This window comes from Canis lupus, chromosome X, assembly GCF_011100685.1.
Source record: "Canis lupus familiaris isolate Mischka breed German Shepherd chromosome X, alternate assembly UU_Cfam_GSD_1.0, whole genome shotgun sequence".
Classification (NCBI taxonomy): Eukaryota; Metazoa; Chordata; class Mammalia; order Carnivora; family Canidae; genus Canis; species Canis lupus.
Window position 1 is genome coordinate 115,887,885 of NC_049260.1, and position 21,120 is coordinate 115,909,004.

The 21,120-nt window shown below is 43.4% G+C and overlaps 1 pseudogene; it reads left to right on the forward strand.

The window, feature by feature from the left end:
• LOC612200 overlaps positions 1-21,065 on the forward strand; it is a 29,499-nt pseudogene extending 8,434 nt beyond the window's left edge.
• Positions 21,066-21,120: the final 55 nt, after the last annotated feature.

Here is a 21,120-nt window from a genome sequence, read left to right on the forward strand (position 1 = left end):
GATCCCGGGTCTCCAGGATCACGCCCTGGGCTGAAGGCAGGCGCCAAACCGCTGCGCCACCCAGGGATCCCCCCCAAAAAAAATTTTTTTAAATAATTTTTTATTGGTGTTCAATTTACCAACATACAGAATAACACCCAGTGCTCATCCCGTCAAGTGTCCCCTTCAGTGCCTGTCACCCACTCACCCCCACCCCCCACCCTCCTCCCCTTCCACCACCCCTAGTTCGTTTCCCAGAGTTAGGAGTCTCTCATGTTCTGTCTCCCTTTCTGATATTTTCCACACATTTCTTCTCCCTTCCCTTCTATTCCCTTTCACTATTATTTATATTCCCCAAATGAATGAGAACATACACTGTTTGTCCTTCTCCGATTGACTTACTTCACTCAGCATAATACCCTCCAGTTCCATCCACGTTGAAGCAAATGGTGGGTATTTGTCATTTCTAATGGCTGAGTAATCAAAAAAAAAATTTTAATAAATAAAAAATAAATAAAAGCTACTGTAGTGGTACAAAAGACACTATCAAGGAAGTGAAAAGGCAACCCAAGGAATGGCAGAAAATATTTGTAAATTGTGTCCCTGCTAAGGGGTTAATATTCAGAATAAAGACCTTGTACAACTTAACATCCAAAAGACAAGCAACCCAATTCAAAACTAGCCAAAGGACTTCAACAGACATTCCCCCAAAGAAGATACATATGAGAAGATGTCCAACCCATCACTGAGCATTAGGTAAATAAATACAAATCAAACCACAATGAAATACCACTTCACACCCATTAGGATGGCTATTATCCAGAAAAAGACAGGAACTAAATAACAGGTGTTCGTGGGGATGTGTAGAAATTGGAAGGCAGCTATGCCCACCACTATACCACCAACATAAGTGATGTGTAGAAATCAGAACCCTTGTGCATTACTGGTAGGAATGTAAAATGGCAGCCATCACAGAAAACAATATAGTGGTTCCTCAGAAAATTAAATATGGAATTATCATGTGATTCAGCAATTCTAATTTACAGATTACATCCATAAGAATTGAAAGCAAGAACTTGAACAGATCTTTGTACACCCACATTCATAATATCAATGTTCACAATAGCCGAAAGGTGGAAGCAACCCAATGTCCATTGACTGATGAACAAATAAAGAAAATGGATTATTATTCAGCTTCAAAAAGGAAGGAAATTCTGAACCATCCTACCACAATGAAGGAACCCTAAGGACATTATGCTCAGTGAAATAAACTAGCCACAAAATTGTTAAGTACTGTATAATTCTACTTACATAAGGTATCCAGAGGAGTTCAATTCATTGAGACAGAAAGTAAAATGGTGGCTGCCAGGGCCTGGAGGGAGTGGGGGAGGGAACAGGGAATTCCTGTTTACTGGGTATGGAGGTTCAGTTTTGCAAGATTTGATAAAAGTTCTAGAGATGGCTGGCTGATGGTGATGGTTGAACAACGAAGTGAATGTACTTAATGCCACTGTATTGTACACTTAGAAATGATTAAGATAGGGGATCCCTGGGTGGCTCAACAGTTTAGCACCTGCCTTAGGCCCAGGGCATGATCCTGGGGTCCTGGGATCGAGTCCCACATCAGGCACCCTGCATGGAGCCTGCTTCTCCCTCTGCCTGTGTCTCTGCCTTTCTCTCTCTCTCTCTCTCTCTCTCTCTCTCTCTCTCAATGTGTCTCTCACGAATAAATAAATAAAACAAAACAAAACAAAGAAATGGTTAAGATGGGGCACCTGGGTGGCTCAGTTGGTTAAGCATCTGCCTTCGGCCCAGGTCAGGATCACAGGGTCCTGGGATTGAGCCCTGCATCGCGGGGGCTCCCTGCTCAGCAGGCGGGATCTGCCTCTCTCTCTCCCACTGCCCCTCCCCCTTGCTTGTGCTGGCTCTCTCAAATAAATACTCTTAAAAAAAAAAAAAGAAATGGTTAAGATGGCAAATGTTATGTATATTTTACCACAAGTTTCAAAATCTACAAATATAAAAAAGCAACACAGAAACAAGTCTCACTGAAATATGCAAATGTAAATGGAAGAGGGGATTATGTAGAATTTCAGCAAGCTTCAAGAGATGCATTTTTAAACTTTTATCCAAAAGGAACCAAGCAATGTCATGTTTAAAAAATTCATCTTTGATCCTTTTTCCATAACCATTCCCAACACTTGTCTGATAAAGTTGTAGCTACATATAAATTACACTTCAATGAAAAACTTCTAAAAGGCTATTGCAGTAGCACACAGCATGAAAGGGAGAAAAGACGACCCATGATCTCTTGGATCTCTTGAAGGAAGAAGCCACAGATTCCAGATAAATTCTGTAGTAATCCTGTGGGCTCACACTGGAAGAATACATAAATCTGTAACTGTTTTGTGGGTACTTATGTGTGGTGTTTTAATGTCAGATCATTTTTAAGAAACTACATGCTACATCAGAAATTCCGATTTCTGGTTCTGCCTCAGAAGGATCAGATTAAAAATTCAAGGAGTCTCTTGCTCTGCTTAGTAGGTGTGATACCTGTGAGTACCTATTCCACTACCCCAGATGGTGATTTTACCCTCAGCACATATCTTCCAAGTACTGCAAACACAGAATTTTATTAACAAACTTAATCAACCAAACGCTAAGGTCAACATTCTCTTAGTAGCTGACAAGAGAAGCTGATGAATCCTAATTTCCCTGTGCTTGTAGTGCCAAGTACTGCCCTTCTGAATATGCTAATCATGCGAAAAATGAGGGGGAGGCTCCCAGGCCAGTTCCTCAGTTCTGCACCCTGCCCATCAGAGACTCCCTAGCCACAGATTTATGCTAGTTGACTTTAGCAGTATTTCTTCTCTGCAATCAAAGCAACAGATTACATGCAAAACCCAGTCCTATTCTGTGATGTGAAAGGATCCTCCATCTAATATCTATCTATCTACCTATCTATCCCGTCATTGGCCATAAAGTAACTGCAAATGACTACTGGGGTCACATTTAACAAAAAGGTCCCCCAAAGAACATCCCTTTGCCCAGTCTTCCAAATCCCTCCCTACTCCATAGAACTTCCTCTAGCAAACCCATTTCAAAGGAGGCTGAAGTCCTAACTTGCTGTCCACAGAGATAAGCCCCCTGACCAACAGGAGGGGTGAGAACAGGGAATTCCTGGTGGAACCATGCTCTAAACACCTCAGCTTCCTGTACACACCCATGGCAATAAAGGAGTCATTATGGGAATAGATGAGCACTTCAGAATTTAGAGGGATGCCGACACTGTATCACGTTGGTGGGAAATTTATAGTTTACCTGGAGCCTCACAAGTGAGGGAAGGTGCCCACTGCATGCATACTCACTGTTTCCCACTCTAAGGAGGCATATTTTCAGGACAACACAATAGGATGTGGGGCCTGGATCCACTAAACTACAGTACGAATAGGTAAGAACTGGGATAATAATGAAAGCAATCATCTCCTACTGCTATAGAAAAAAGCTCCCATGTTTCAGAAATTCTGCTTTTATTTATCTTATCAGTTTTATGTCTGCTGCTAGACTGCTCTTCCTACTGCTGTTTATAGGTCAATTTATAAATCCTAAAACGTACTACTTCCTCCATACAATGCTTCCTATCAGTAGTAACTCCCATAATTCCTTCATAATTTTCACTAAAGATGGAGACATTTTTTTCCACTGCCTTCCAAAGCAGGATGCCCTGGGGCTTTCAATTACTGGTGTAAAGTCCCAAGAGATCAGATTCCTGTTTCAGGCCACCACTGTTTCATGCCAAATGATAGGCTGAGAGAAACACTCCCTCCGACTCATTCTTATCACCACTTACACAGAAGGTAAAGGGGAAAAAGTAAACATGGAAATTATTTACTTTTGGCAGCCAAGGTGACTGATTTCTATAGCTGTGGCTCAAAACACTATACGTACAAGTGTAATTCTTAAAGAACTCTGGGATCTATTCATCCCTTTGGAAACGTATCATTTTCTGAATAAAGGCAACATAGCTGAATTCCAAGTCTCCCTGTTCCTAACAGCATCCTTCTCAAGATTAAAAATGCCAACACTGGGGTGCCTAGGTGGCTCAGTCGGTTAAGCGTCCACCTTCAGCTCAGGTTACTGATCCCGGGGGTCCTGGGATCGAGCTCCATGTGAGGTTCCCTGCTCAGTGGGGAGTCTGCTTCTCCGTTTTCCCCTCCCTCTGCATGTGCACGCGATCTCTCTCTCACTTGCTCTCTCTCAAATTAATAAATAAAATCTTTTAAAAGTAAATAAATAAAAATAAAAAGAGCAAACCCTTTCTGGTACCACATCTAAGGTCAAATCTTACAAGTGGACCACTCTCAATGAATTCTGATGAGACTGAAGACATATCTGCAGTTGTGTTCTGCATGTGTGCCATCTGACGCTCAGCTACCAGGGCCCCGGGCTACAGACTCTGGCTACTTACAGACCTGCCTGGCCAGAAACAGCCACGGGAGAAACCCGCACTTGCAACTAATCCAACTGGCCTGCAGCCTTGCGTCCAGCTCTGCTCCTCTTTGGGATGGGGACACTTTATCAAGTACGCTTTATATAAGGTAAAAGGCAAAGCATCAGGAAGAGAGGCTAATTATTGAAATAGAGCAGTGCTTCTCCACCTGGCCACATATTACAATTGCTGCGGGGGCGGGGGGGCAGGTTGTAAAAAAATGCCAGTGCCTGGGTTCTTAACCCAGATGGATTAAATTAGAATCTCCAGGGATGGGTCCTAGGTAACAGTATTTTATAAACACTCCCCCTTGTGATTTTTAACTTGCAACCAAGGTTGAGAAGCACCACTTTAGATGTTACCCAAAAGCCTTATTAGAGGAAAAGGGCATACACCTATGACCTATTTCTTAAAAGGTTGTCTGGAGAAACCAACATTTAATGGTGCTTAGTAACAGACAAAAAGGCAGTAAGTTTTTCCAGGGTTTTTTTTTTTTTATTTATTTTTATTTTTTTTATTTTTATTCATGATAGGCACACAGTGAGAGAGAGAGAGGCAGAGACACAGGCAGAGGGAGAAGCAGGCTCCATGCACCGGGAGCCTGATGTGGGATTCGATCCCGGATCTCCAGGATCGCGCCCTGGGCCAAAGGCAGGCGCCAAACCGCTGCGCCACCCAGGGATCCCCCAGGGGTTGTTTTTTAAAGTAGGCCACGTTTCCAACTAAAAACAGCTGCTTTTAAAATCTTAGGGGTGACTTTCCTTTGACCTCTGTAAATTGGTCTTCTTCCTTATATAACTTTCTACAGAAAATAGTAATCATACATACTAAAAAAATGACAGATTTCTATACTATTCATACTGGCAATTAATTTATTAACACAAGGTTGGGTATCAACCTCAATTTTTCATGATTTTTCAGCTTCCTTCAAATGATCTAGGCTCCCAGTTTCAGGTAAAAAAAAAAAAAGCCATAATTAACTTCATTCACTAAAGAAAAATGGCATGACCAAAAGCAAAGTAAATATGAGTGAGAAAGATTTTCCATCTCCCCTCTCATCCCTCCTGCTGAATTAGCCTGGCCCTTGGATCCTAAATCTGATTTCCTGGCTCCTGAACTAAGCCCTGGCAAAAAGGCATTCTGCTTTCAGTAGTGATGGCTTTGTTACATGGACAAAACAGCATGGGCCCTATAAAGCCATCTACCACTGTGGCTTCTCCTGACAAATTAACACTAACCCACTTCCCTGTGTTCTTAGAAAGGTTTACTATATGCAAGAAGATGTGTGTTGAAGCCTCAATCCATTAGATGAGAAAGCACACAGTAATAAACACCTAGTGGTAGAGACCTTCGAGTTGATTCTTAAAAGGTAAGTGCTCAGCAGGTGGAGCAGAGTGGGAGTGTAGTTGCAGGTGGGCATTGGGGGGGGCATTTAATCTAGGTCACTGAATCAAGGCAGAGATGAGAAAGAAGATGGCATGTTCAAACAAGAAACATGCTGGAAAAATACACGCAAAGGAGGAGGGGGAGGTATGGTGAGAGAAAAGGTTGTAGAGGTGGGCAGGGAGTGGACGGAGATGAACGTAAGGAACCAGGAAGAGTGGAAACTGCTACTACACAGATGGCAAGCAGAAGCTGACAGAGCTAAACCCAGGCCAGGTTCATCAAGCACAGAGAGGGACTCACGGTTTAGTGGTGTCACATACACAGTATGGATGTGACTTAGCAAAGGGAGATGATGCCCAGGGGGAAGGATCTAGCCCCTAGCAGGTCTTTCCAGGTGCCTGGCTGGAGGGGAGGGGCTGTGCACCTCGCTATCCACTTCCAGCCACAGGAACATGACTGAGTGAGCCGTTTAGGGTAGAGGTCCCAGATAAAATGCAGGATCGTCACTCAGTTAGATTTGCATTTCAGATAAATCACAAATAAATGTTTAGTATGCAATACGTAGGGCACACTCAAACCAGAGAAAGGTCAGTGTAGAGGTTTGTAGAGAGGTGGGAGCAGCCTTGAGCTGAGAGAGGACTATTCCACAGGAACCAGAAACAACAATCAACAAAAGATCTTGCTCTTGAGCACTCATAGTGAGGTCTTTGTTTACTGTAGCATATATATACGTTAGAATTTTCCCACTTAGAATTTTCCCACATCAATCCGAGGCTGAGTAATTTACTTCATGTTGCCATAGTGAAATATTCAACTTGGGCTTAAGAAGCAGTGCTGTGGAAGTGAGGAGAAAATAGAATCTTCCTGACAGCACATTTATGTACCAATTTGTTTTTCAAGATATTCTGGTCATATTTAGACCTAGGAAATCATGATTTCCTAAAAATGTACTCAATTGGACTGATGTTCTTTACTATCCATCTAATTCTGAAAATGTTAATGTTCGAGGCTCATTCGATTTCCTTCTCATTAAAGTGGCATTTTTCTTCTTAGCAATTCTGACTTACGTATGGACTGGGGAAATGAATTTTTCTAGAAGAAGGAGGAAGTTACTAGGCTGACAAGAAAAACTTTTTTTTCTCACAATGTGTTCTGCTTTTTTAGAAAAATACTACCTAGTTATTGTCCCTGAAATATCCCCAAGTGAAAATAGACACTTTTCTTCCATTTGTTTAGAGCAGTGATAGCAAAGATAGAATGTTAAATTTTGTATCAAGTTGCAACACAGAGTGGGCTGCTGCAGGACCCTGTGGTGACTTGCAGCTATGTGGGGCCGCACTCCCTGAGTGATCCATCTGGGGAGTCTGACACCCTGTGGATGGATGCCCATCTCCCCCCAAAAGCAACCCGGGGGTGCAAGGAGCTCAAGAAGTGTCCATGCAGCAGATGAATGATACACAGCTGATGCTCCAACTGCTGCACCCACTACCTCATATGGCTGCTCAAGTGCAAGCGTGTCAGCTTCCCCACCTTCCTGGCCAGCAAGCACAAGTTAACAGTAGCACAGCTGGGACTCCCCTGAGTACCTGGACTGCAGGATGTGCATGAAGACATCTGAGCAGGAGCAGTGGCTACCCCAGTGGAAGAGAGGCCAAGAGGTGGGAGCAGAGGGAAGTGAGGTGCCCCCCCTCCCCCCAGGTGGCCCTGTGCTCGACCAGCCCCGATCCTGTGGACCAGTTGAGAAATAAAAGCCTAAAGTAATCTCTACTCCCAACCATGAGACTCCAACTCATGACCCCCAGATCAAGAGTCACATGCTCCACCAACTCAGCCAGCCAGTCACCCACCACCGACAACAAAAACTGATAGGCATCTATAAGGCTACCACAAGCCATATGTTGCAAGAATGGAAGAATGGTCCTCAGATTTGATCGAAATCTTAGCTGGGCTGCTAAAACTGGTCCTAGAGAAGTGGAATTCTGGAGGTGGACTTAGAGAATGGGTAAGATTTCGTTATGTCATCTAGAGAGTTACGAAGGACATTCTAAGAGGGCAGCCCGGTGGCTCAGCGGTTTGGTGCCGACTTCAGCCCAGGGCGTGATCCTGGAAACCCAGGATTGAGTCCCACGTCGGGCTCCCTGCATGGAGCCTGGTCTCCCTCTGCCTGTGTCTCTGCCCCTCTCTCTCTCTCTGTGTCTCTCATGAATAAACAAATTAAACCTTTAAAAAAAAAAAAAAGAAGGACATTCTAAAAAAGCAGCATGGGCAGACTTACAAGAGCCAGCACATCGCTGCCTGTGAGGAGGGCACATTCAGATTTAACCTGCCTGAACAATGAGATTTAACCCACCTGAGGCAGTTTGAATAAAGGTGTGATTACAGAGGGTCCTGGAAATGATACAGAGTTCTAGCCAAAAGGAACCAACACCACCCAGTATTTTCCAGAAATGATTCTGGCAGTGTGATTCGGATAAAGGATTAAAGGCAGGCGGATGGGTGAGGGGAAGGAGGGCTGTAGCTAGATGGAACAGCTGCGTGGCTCAACGATGACAGAAGGAAGTGTGTTGGCTCCCATGCCTTGTTGGAGCAGTTACTGAATCATCACTGTCTTTTGCTCTTTCCTATAGGGCAGGGGTCAGCAAACTGCATGTGTAAAGGGCCAGAAAGTAAATAGTTTAGGCTTTGTGAGCCATAAGGCCATGTCTGTTCCAACAACTCAACCCTGCCTGCCATTGTATCAAGAAAGCAGCCATAGAAAATTCTATAAACAAATGGGTGTTTGGCTTTGTAATAAAATTTTATTTACAAAACCAGACAGTGGGATAGATTTGGCCTGTGGGCCATAGTCTGCCTACTGCTGTAGGGCCTCAGGTGAGTGCAGGTTTACGAAGCTGCTAGAGAACGTGGATAAAAAGCACGACTATGTAATTCTAGTTGTCTTTTGTGCTTGCTATTCAGACAGCTGAACTCCTTAGACTATAAACAACCTATGTGGGAAGGAAAAATTCTTTCTTGGATTGTTCTTCTCTGGAGTGGAATTAGTGCTATTATTATTGTGAATATACTGCTCCCTACTCATCTCTCTCATTATTTTTATGACTCATGTCCCTATGATGGAGGCAATAAATGGAATGATCTTCATAGAATGTGAGCACAATGGGGGGGCACCTTGGCATGTGTGATGGAAATTATCCAAATCTATCTTGAAATATTCGGGCAATACAAAAATAGGACCACGTGTACCACTGTGATATCAGGCAGGTTTCTAAAGGTGGATCTGTCAAAACGCATGGATATTTTGATTAAGGTTCACTTGTTCGGTTTCAGCAACTCCCAACCCAGGAAAAAAGCAAGTGGAGAAGGCAGAGGTAGGTAGAAAGAGCTAAGGATCTAGGTAGAGGAGGAAGCAAAAAGGAAGAAAAGAGGATAAAGGAAATAAAAGGTAGAAAGACTAGTGGGAGAACATGAAAAGGGGCTTCCGGTCTCTGGCCTGGCTCAAGGTTGTCAGTAGATTCATGTGCATGTAGGGAAGGCTTATAAAAGAAGCCTGCCTCTCTCTGTGGGTCTCTAATAAATAAATAAAATCTTAAAAAAAAAAAAAGGGGGCAGCCCCGGTGGCTCAGTGGTTTAGCGCCTGCCTTCAGCCCAGGGTGTGATCCTGGAGACCCGGGATCGAGTCCCATGTCAGGCTCCCTGCCTGGAGCCTGCTTCTCCCTCTGCCTGTATCTCTGCCTGTTTCTCTAATAAATAAACAAAATCTTAAAAAAAAAAAAAAAGAAGAAGAAGCCTGCAGAGGGAACAGCATAAAGACATACAATTAAGGACTTTCCTTTCATTCGTCTCAGCCTATGAAGTACCTGTCCCAGGCTCTGTGCTAGGCCCTGGGTATACAAAGGTGGCTATAACCAAGCAGTTTATAGTCTAGTATACAGAGGTAAGCCAATTCCAAACCATAACAATATATAGTAACAATAAGGGACTTCTCAGTTTCTAACCTAGAGAAATTCTAGCATGCCTACACAACAAATATATAACATCAGTATATTAGCTAAAAAGTGTCAGTAACTGAAACATTCACCAGTACAGGAATGGATACATATGCATATACCCCACACCCAGACATGCTAAATGAAAAAAACAAGTTCCAGAATATTCAGAGAATATAATACCATTTTTGAGAAAATCATGCACACAAAATAACACATTTTCTGAGTATTTCACCACATAAGAGATATTCTAGAATGATTAACGTTAAACTTGTAACAATGATTACTTCTTTGGAAGGATACTGATAGTGGTGATCATATAGGTATTTTTTAAAATTATTTATTTATTTATGAGAGAGAGAGAGAGAGAGAGAGAGAGAGAGAGAGAGAGGCAGAGACAGGGGAGCCAGACATGGGACTCAATCCCGGGTCTCCAGGATCATGCCCTGGGCTGAAGGCGGCGCCAAACCATTGAGCCACCCAGGCAGCACCAAAAAATTTTTAAAAAGTGAAAAGAATGGGGCACCTGGGTGGCTCAGTCAGTTAGTGTCTGCCTTTAGCTCAAGGCATGATTCCAGGGTTGGGATCCCTTGCTGGGCTGGGAGCCTGCTTCTCTCTTCTCCCTTGTTTGTGTGCTCTCCCAATCTTTTTTTTTTAAAGTAGAAAGAGCTACAGGAAAGATACGGATCAATGTGAAAGGAGTGATTCAAAAAGAGGACTACAGGGGTGTGTGATGACTACAGGGGCATCTGGGTGGCTTATTTGGTTAAGCATCAAACTCTTCATTTCAGCTCAGGTCATGATCTCAGGGGTGTGAGACTGAACCCTGCAGAGTGTAGCCTGCTGAAGATACCCTCTCCCTCTCCCTCTCCTTCTGCCCCTCCTCTCTCTCTTTCATTCTCTACCCCTCTCTCCCTCTCAAAAAAAAAATATATGACTACAGATTTTTCTCAACTTACAATGGGGTTCCATCTTAAGTTGAAATATCGTAAGACAAAAATGCACTTAAGACATGCAACCTATGGACATCATGGCTTAGCCTAGCCTACCTTAAATGTGCTCAGAACACTTACATGAGCCTGCGGTTGGGCAAAATCATCTATCACAAAGCCTACTTTATAATAAGTGCTGACTATCTCATGCAATTGATTGAATATTGTACTGAAAGTGAAAAGCAGAAAGGCTGTCTAGGGACAGGACAGTTGTCAGTGTATGCATTGTTGACCCTTGTAACTGTGTGGCCGACTCGGAGCTGTGGCTCAGTACCCCGGCCCAGAATCATGAGAGGAGATCAGACCGCATACCGCTAGACCAGGAAAAGATCCAAATTCAAAATTCCAAGTACGATTTTTCCTGAATGCATATCACTTTCTCACCACTGTAAAGTCAAAAAAATCTGAGGTCAAATCACCTGAAGTTGGGGATCTTTTTTGTATGAGATCAGAGAGGCCAGTGCTGCCATGTTAAGTGCACAGAGCATTAGGTAGGTCAGAAAGACCCAGCTCCAAAGAGTGACACCTCTTAAGCATGATCCATGAAAATTTGGCTTTTCTGAGTTGTGCTTCCTTCATTTGTGGAAGGTGAATACTGATACCCACCCTTTGCGTCCTACTTCACATCATCCCATTTTTTATGGCATTTATTGTTACCTGAAATAAACGTGTTTGTTTGTGCTCCTGTTATTTGCCTACTGCCCAACCCTCACATCACATCTTTTGAGAGTACATCTTTATCATAATGTCACAAGCCAAAGAAGAGTAGTTAGCACGCGGAAGGTCCAAAGCAAGCTGATTTTAGCCTCAGAGCCATTGCACACATTCATCCTTTTGTCTGTAAAACACGTCCCCCCATCTCCTCAGGGCTGGTTCTGTCCTGCCACTCAGGTCTCAGCTACGATGTCATCCCAGCAAAGATACCTTCCCTGACAACCTTAGCTGGCTAGCATTGCCTTCCACGCCATCACTTTCTAACACATGCCACTGCTTCATTTTCTTCACAGCACTTATAATTAGAAATTATTTACTGATTTACTTATTATTAGTCTATTACTGTCCTGTTTTGTGTCTCCCCCAACTAAAATGGAAACTGCCATTAGAGCAGAGGCTTTGTATGTCCTATTTGACAAGTATAACCCCAATACTTAAAATGTTTGAGACAGAGTGGGTACTAAATAAATACTGAATGAATGAATGAAGCCCTACAAACAAACCAATATAGCCATAAGGGACATTAACAAGAGGAAAGCACAATAAAAGATGGGATATAAAAGATTCAGAACATGTGGGGTTTTATAGGTCATTAGTTTGTGTGTGTGTGTGTGTGTGTGTGTGTGTGTGAGAGAGAGAGAGAGAGAGAGAGAGAGATCTCCACACCCAATGTGGGGCTCAAACTCACAACCCTAAGATCAAGACTCTCATGCCCTCCAACTGAGCCAGCCAGGCACCCCTGTAGGTCACGTTAAATAGTATTTTTCTTTAATTTTGCTGAAAGCTCTGTGCTCATCAATATGGAGATACACTTTAGAATTACCTGAATGCTGTAGATACCCCCCACTATTCCCCATGGCCAAGTCACCATCATTTGTTAGCTGGACTAATGCGTTAGCTTTTAATATGACCATGATCTGCTATTCTTCCTCTTTATTAATAAGTATCTAGCATATGTTATGCCTTAAAGGAGATGCTAAGGATACAAAGAAAAAAAAACAGATGATTATCATTGCCCTCAAAGGGCTCAGAGCCCTGTTGAAGATAATGTACCTACGGCAAACACAATGATCAACTATAAGCTCCAATAACAGAAATGCCATATGAGAAGTATAAACAAAGTGTTAGACAAATGGAAAGGTTTTTGAGTGAGGAGTCCTGACTGGGCTTCCTAAAGGGAGCATCAGCTGGATCTGGAAAGGTTTATAGCCTTTTGCAAAGATGATAAGGGTAATGAATGCAGGCTGAGGGAGCAGCAAGAGAGAAAGCTTGAGGAAGGGAAAGCAGACAGATTGTCAAAGAACTGATGAACAGCACACTCTGATTGAAGCAGGAGTACAACACAATAGTGAGATAGGTTGTAAAAGTTAGTGAGGAGGCTTGAGAAGAGTGGGGGGTGTGGAAGAGAAAGTGCAGTAGAACAAAAGAGGGCGTACACAAAGACACAAAAGAGTTCAGCTGACATTGGGCATTGGAGTTAATGGCAAAGCCAGTTTTGGGGGGGTGTATGTCAGGATAAATCTCTCTGGGGATAACCACAGTAGAGAATTGCACAACTAAAACTACAGGTCAAGGGGTGCCTGGCTGGCTCAGTCAGTAGAGCATGCAACTCTTGATCTGGGGGTCGTGAGTTCGAATCCCATGCAGAGTGTTGAGCTTACTTAAAAAAAAATACAATACAATAAAGTTATAGGTCAAAGAGGCAAGGGATCTTGGAATAGCAGCAGAGACATGGCTGAAACAGCCAATTCAGGGGTCCAGGCTGATTTAGGTGGCAAATGAAATCTGAACTAAGCAGTGGTCTGAGAGAATAGCAAAGGGATGGGATATCACTGGAAGTCCAAGGCCTTGTATATATTCATTTTGAGTAAGGTAGCAGGAACTCTGGATATTACAGTCTGAGAAACTGAAGATGGACCATTTCTTCTTCTTTTTTTTAAATTTTTTTTTAACTTATTTATGATAGTCACAGAGAGAGAGAGAGAGAGAGAGAGGCAGAGACATAGGCAGAGGGAGAAGCAGGCTCCATGCACCGGGAGCCTGATGTGGGATTCAATCCCGGGTCTCCAGGATCGCGCCCTGGGCCAAAGTCAGGCGCCAAACCGCTGCGCCACCCAGGGATCCCCATTTCTTCTTTTTAAAAGATTTTATTTATGTATTTGAGAGAGAGAGAGAGAGCATGATCATCTGGGGCGGGGGACAAAGAGAGAGAGAGAAGCAGGTTCCTTGCTGAGCAGGGAGTCTGACTTAGGACTCAATTGCAGGACTCTTGAGATCATGACCTGAGCTGAAGGCAGATGCTTAACCGCTGAGCCACCCAGGCGCCCCAAGATAGACCATTTCCAAGTGATAATAACATTTAAGGTGTGAGATTGCTTATGCATAAATGGAGTACAGTAGAGATCAAGTGTCTGAAACTTGAAGGTGGTGGAAATTTGCCTAGGTTGAATAAGATTTGAAAGAGGAGTGTTGCGTATATCATAAATTAGGCAAGGAAGAGTTAATGCAACTTCCTAAAGGGCAAATTCTTAGTAAGTAACTTGTGGGTGAGTGACTCTTGACTTACTTTATTCCTATTTTAGGGATCTATCAGATATAGAACTTTAAAGACATGCCATTGTCAGCTAGGTCTTACTTTTGCAAAACATAGCTCAGAATATTCCTTTAAAGTATAATAGAAGGCAGCCCGGGTGGCTCAGTGGTTTAGCGCCACCTTCAGTCCAGGGTGTGATCCTGGAGACCCAGGATCAAGTCCCATGTCGGGTTCCCTGCATGGAGCCTGCTTCTCCCTCTGCCTGTGTCTCTGCCTCTCTCTCTGTCTCTCCCATGAATAAATAAATAAAATCTTAAAAAAAATTGTTTTAAGTATAACAGAATGTAAATTACAGATTGTACATTAACTCTACTGCTTCCTTGGAATTTGTAATCTAGGTGATTTGAGGAGGAGCAAATCATGTTATAAACATCACTGAACCATTAGAGCCACAATCATTAGGGAATTATTATTTATTTGACTTGGTATTTGATGACAGTAACATGTTATTTACTACCTAGAATAGCAAACATCTTAATTGATAATATTCTATTCCACTCACATAGAGTACAGGCATTTTTTAAAGCAGGGCCCATGCCCAGCATGGAGCCCAACATGGAGCTTGAACTCACGACCCTGAGATCAAGACCTGAGCTGAGATCATGAGTCCAATTACTGAGCACCCCCAGGCGACCAAGTACAGGCATTTTTTTTATCTCTATTGTTCCCAGTAGGACTAAAATGACTGGAGAAACTTTTTCAAATGATTGACACGTCAGGTGAGTTGTTTATCATTTGACATTACCAGGAGTTTGGGGGAAAAAAAAACCTTCAGTCTAACTTTTATAATTACATTAATTGAACATGACTCAACAGCATGGATTACTCATACTGTCATAACCCCAAAGTAAAGTTTCTGGCAGTATCCAAAAGACTGAGGCAAATGTAGACAAATAGCTTGAGTTTTAAAAGATTCCATGAAGTCATCAAATATCTTTGTAGGTTTCTCAAGATTTCTCAGATATAGTGGTGTGACTTCCCATAAATTGAAATAAAGTCTTTTTGACCTTGGCAGCATGTTAGTGGTGGTCTGTGTAAAAATACAAATTGTGTTTTAACCATGTCCCCTCTCCCATAACATAAAAGAAGCCCCTCCTTTCAAAGTGCAGCCATTTTTAGGGCCTTCTAAGTTAGCTGAACATAACCAAGGCCACTGAGGCCTCCATCTCCCAATGTTTCCTCCAAAAAACAAAAAAAGGGTGAGAAGGAAAAAACAAGTCTACATAAAAACCAAGCAAGGAGAAAAGAGAGGAAATAGCAACCGGGCCTAATATGGATCCAAAAAGACTGGGATGAAGCATAAATCCATCCTCAGTATGAAAATTACTTAAAAAAAACCCCAAGTATCTGAACACATATGAGAGAGAGAGGACTTAAGGACATGCAATTTGAAGGATCAGTCTCCAAAACTCATAGCTTCTAAGAGAGATAAAGGGTAAAAACAGGGCAGCCCCAGTGGCACAGCGGTTTAGCGCTGCCTGCAGCCTGGGGTGTGATCCTGGAGACCCGGGATAGAGTCCCACGTTGGGGCTCCCTGCATGGACTCTGCTTCTGCCTCTGCCTGTGTCTCTGCCTCTCTCTCTCTTTCTCTCTTTCTCTGTATCTCTCATGAATAAATAAATAAATTCTTTTAAAAATGTAATACATATCAACTGAGGTAACTAACCCCAACCCCAGAAAAGCAATCATGAAACAAAAAAATATCAGGGCACCTGGGTGGCTCAGTCAGTCAAGTATCTGCCTTAGGCTCAGGTCACAATATTAGGGACCTGGGATTGAGCACCATGTCAGGCTCCCTGCTCAGCTCACTCTCCCTTTGTCCCTCCCTCGCTCCTGTGCTCTCTCACTATAATATACAAATAAGGGATCCCTGGGTGGCGCAGTGGTTTAGCGCCTGCCTTTAGCCCAGGGCGCGATCCTGGAGACCCGGGATCGAATCCCACGTCGGGCTCCCGGTGCATGGAGCCTGCTTCTGAGCCTGCTTCTCCCTCTGCCTGTGTCTCTGCCTCTCTCTCTCTCTCTCTCTCTGTGTGACTATCATAAATAAATTATAAAAAAATTAATATACAAATAAAATATTTTAAAAATACTGATACAAGACAATACTCCAAATGGAATTAAATAGACACAAATGGAAAGGTGGTGACAAAAAAATACCTTGGATCAGAAATTCAAAAGGGAAAAACAGAAATAAACAAAATACAGGAAGAAATTAAAAGAAGTGATTGGGAATGCCTGGGTGGCTCAGCGGTCTGTCTTTGGCTTGGGGCGTGATCCCGGGATTCTGGGATCAAGTCCTGCATTGGGCTCCCTGCATGGAGCCTGCTTCTCCCTCTGCCTATGTCTCTGCCCCTCCCTCTGTCTCTCATGAATAAATAAATAAAATCTTAAAAAAAAGAGGTGATTGAACTCAGGAAAAAAAAAGGAAGAAAAAACAAAGTCATTTTACAATTGAAGAATAAATTACGGGATGCCTGGGTGGCTCAGTGGTTTAGCACCTGCCTTTGGGTCAGGGCGTGATCCCCGGGACTCTGGGCTTCCTACATGGGGCCTGCTTCTTCCTCTGCCTGTGTCTACCTCTCTCTCCCTCCCTCCCTCTCTCTCTCATTCTCTCTCTCTGTGTGTCTCTCATGAATAAACAAATAAAATCTTAAAAAAAAAGAAGAAATTACAAGTGCCCAAGTGAGAACAGGCCTTAGTAAAATGTAATAAGGGGGCATTGAAAATATTAAGGGAGCAGGAAAACAAACAATACAATGAAAATGTGATAGGAAAGTAAGATGAGGAAGAGAAGATAATGGAACAGAAGCCAAGCAAAGAAGGAATGATATTATTGCAGTCCCAGTGAAATGATGATCAATAGGACAAATTATAATCCAAGAAAATCTTCCAGAAATAGAAAAAGACCTTTGTCTACCTATCCACTAAAAATGCACAATCAAGGACTCCTGGGTCGCTCAGTCAGTTGAGCATCTACCTTCAGTTCAGGTCATGATCCCTGGGTCCCTGAATTGAGCCCCTCATCCGGCTCCCTGATCAGTGGGGATTCTGCTTCTCTCTCTCCTTCTGCCCTCTGACCCCTCCTCCCTGCTTGCACGGCACGCTCGCACTCTCTCTCATGCTCACTCTCAATAAATAAGTGAAATCCAAAAAATAAAATAAAATGCACCATCAACTGCAAGATACAGTCTTTCGTCTATTAGATTTCAAAGATAAAGTTAAAACTGTAAAGACCTCCAGGCAAAAAGATCAAGTACTATGTAAAGGCGAGAGAACTGGACTGGTATCAGACATTCAGAAACAATATAATCAAAACAAAACAAAACAAAAAACAATATCTAAAGCAGGGCAAAAATGGAACAGCATTTATAAACAATCAATGAAGCATGAACCAAGGATTTTATATCCGACAAAGCTGCCTTCTAGTATCAAGGCTATTAACACACACATACTTTTCAACATACAACAGCTTAGGGAATTCTGTACCCATGAGCCCTTTTTGAGGAATCTACTAGAACAAGTGCTGGCAAATTATTCTCCGGGACCACATCCAACCTCTCCCATTTTTGTATGGGGACTGAGCTAAGAACTGTTTGTTTGTTTTGCATTTTCAAATAGCTAAAAGAAAACCAAAAGAGTAACAATATTTCACAACCTGTGAAAATTATTTTTCCCTTTCTTTTACCTGTGAAAACTATAATCAAGTCAAATTTCAGTGTTTACAGATACAGTTTTATGGGAACACAGCTACACTCCTTTGTTTACTGTCTATAGTAGCTTTCAGGCTACAGTAACAGAGCTGAGTAGTGTGGCAGAGACCATATGATGCACAAAACCTAATAATACTCATTATCTGGCCTGCTAGAGAAAAAGTTTGCCAACTGCTGTCCTTGGAAGATAAGCTTCCTCCAACCAAGAGACACCTATGAATAACTTTGGCAAAATGACTGACGGTAGAGCATTTTGGTATATAGATAAGTGGATGGAAGGACAGATGATATAAAGAACAAAACAAATTTGGGACAAAGAGTGAAAGACTCATGTATAAATGTACGTTTTGACAAAGCAAAAAGCAAAAGCAATGCAACCAATAAATGGGATAAAGGAAAATGAAAGAGCAAAACAGAGTAGGGAATAGGTGAAAGTTACGATACTAATAAAAAAAATTACAAACCAGACCCTAAACAATAAAAAGAGACTATGAGTATTTAAAAACATATAAATAGGGGATCCCTGGGTGGTGCAACGGTTTGGCGCCTGCCTTTGGCCCAGGGCGCGATCCTGGAGACCCGGGATCGAATCCCACATCGGGCTCCCGGTGCATGGAGCCTGCTTCTCCCTCTGCCTGTGTCTCTGCCTCTCTCTCTCTCTCTCTCTCTGTGACTATCATAAAAAACATAAATACCTGAGTGCCTGGCTGTCTCAGTCAGAAGAGCATGCAACTCTTGATCTAAGGGTCTTGAGTTCAAGCCCAATATTGGTGAAATGATGTGAAATGATGATCAATCATCATTGATCTCAATGATGGGACCAATATTGGGTATCCCAATATTCACGTCCCAATATTGGGTATTGAATATTGATTTATTGAAATCACTTAAAAAAACTTTTTTGAAATAAAAGGTATAAATACTAAGATAACCACTAAAACAAATATGCAAACTCTCCTACTACATACCTAAAATACATGTGTATGCTAAAGAGCAAATGATACACATCTTATAAACATAGCAAATAAAATATACATAATTTAAAATATTGACAAAATGTAAAATAAACATGTATACCAAAAAAATAAATGGAAATGGGCTTTCCTTGATTAGTAAAAGCAAACAATTTTCAATTTCACACACAGCAAAACCCAAACCTCGTTTAAAAGACTTTATTCATTCGTGAGAGAGAGAGAGAGAGAGAGAGAGAGAGAGAAAGCCAGGCAGAGACATAGGCAGAGGAAAAAAGCAGGCTCCATGCAGGGAGCCCAATGTGGGACTCAATCCTGGGACCCCAGGATCACGTGCTGAGCCGAAAGGAGATGCTTAACCACTGAACCACCCAGGCATCCCCCAATTCTCTTGTATATAAGAGACACACACCTCCAACAGTGATTCAAAAATGCTAAATTATAAAGGACAGGTCATGGGGCACCTGAGTGGCTCAGTCGATTAAAAGTCAGCCTTGGGCTCAGGTCATGGTCCTGGGTCCTGGGTCTCCCTGCTCAGTGGGGAGTCTGCTTTTCCCTCTATCCCTACCTCTTTCCCTCCCCCTTCTCATGGTCGCTTGCTCTCTCTCTCAAAAAAATAAATAAAATCTTTTTTTCACAAGATTTTACTTATTCATGAGATACACAGGGAGAGAGAGGCAGAGACACAGGCAGAGAAAGAAGTAGGCCCCATGCAGGGCACCCAATGTGGGGACTCAATCCTGGGACTCCAGGATCACACCTTGGGCCGAAGGCAGGCGCTCAACCACTGAGCTACCCAGGCGTCCCAAATAAATAACATCCCAAATAAATAATATCTTAAAAAAAAAGAATAAAGGATGGGACAAAGGCATACTGGATGAATGGAAACAGGAATAATGGAAATAGAAAAATGGAAACAGAAAAAGAGCAGATACCCTGGTATCAGCAAAGTAAAATTTAAGTCTCAAAGCAAATAGTCAAGACAAAAGGACAATTTTGTATTAAAGGCCACTATGCAGAATGATCATACAACATTTAAGAATATTTATTACCTCAGTAGCACATCGGTTAAGCATCTGACTTCTGATTTTAGCTCAGGTCATGATCTCAGCATTTGGAGATAGTGCCGGGTGTTGGGCTACTCTCTCTCCCCTTCAGCCCCTCCCCCTTCCCACTCTCTCTCTAAAAATATATTTTTTTAAGATTTTATTTATTCATGAGAGACACAGAGAGGCAGAGACATAGGCAGAGGGAGACGCAGGCTCCCTGGGGGGAGCCTGATGTGGGACTCAATCTTAGAATCCCGGGATCACACACTGAGCTGAAGGAAAATGCTTAACTGCTGAGCCACCCAGGCGTCCCCCAAAATAATTAATAATAATAAAAGAGTATTTATTACCAAATAATAATGCCAACATCTTTAATGAAGTAAAAAACTACAGAAGTTGTGATTCTGGTGCGGAGCGGTGGTGGGCATAGCTAGCGGGTCGGGCGCCGAGAGGGGGTGCAGCTCGGTTCCCCCCCATACCCCTCCCCCTCAGGCGCGAGCCCCACCCCTCCACTGGCCAGGCCAGCCCGGCCGAACTATCCCCTGTTGCGTGAGCCTGGGGCACCCCGGGCGCCCCCAGCAGACCCCCCCCCATCACGGGCAGCCAGAGCTCCAAGGCTCCCCGGGGCTACGTGACCCCCGAGGAGGCAGCAGGTACTTCGCCTGCTAAGGCCAACGGACAGGAGAATGGCCACATGAAAAGCAATGGAGACTTATCCCCCAAAGGTGAAGAGGAGTCGCCCCCCCAGGAACGAAACAGAGGAGGCAGCCGGGGCCATTGGCGATGCCATAGAGCCAGCACCCCCTAGCCAGGGCGCTGAGGTCAAGGGGGATGCCCCCGCCAAGGAGACCCCCAAGAAGAAGAAGAAATTCTCTTTCAAGAAGCCTTTCAAATTGAGTGGTCTGTCCTTCAAGAGAAATCGGAAGGAGGGTGGGGGTGATTCCTCTGCCTCCTCACCCACAGAGGAAGAGCAGGAGCAGGGTGAGATCGGAGCCTGCAGCGAGGAAGGCACAGCCCAGGTAGGGAAGGCTGCCGCCACCCCTGAGAGCCAGGAGCCCCAGGCCAAGGGGGCAGAGGCTAGTGCTGCCTCCAAGGGAGGAGACACAGAAGAAGAGGCAGAGCTCCAGGCTGCAGAGCTGTCCATTCCCTCGAGGCCGGAGAGTGGCCCTACACCTGCCGGCGAGCAGAATGAGTAGCTGGGTGGGGGCAGGTGGGTGATCTCTAAGCTGTAAAAACTGTGCTGTCCTTGTG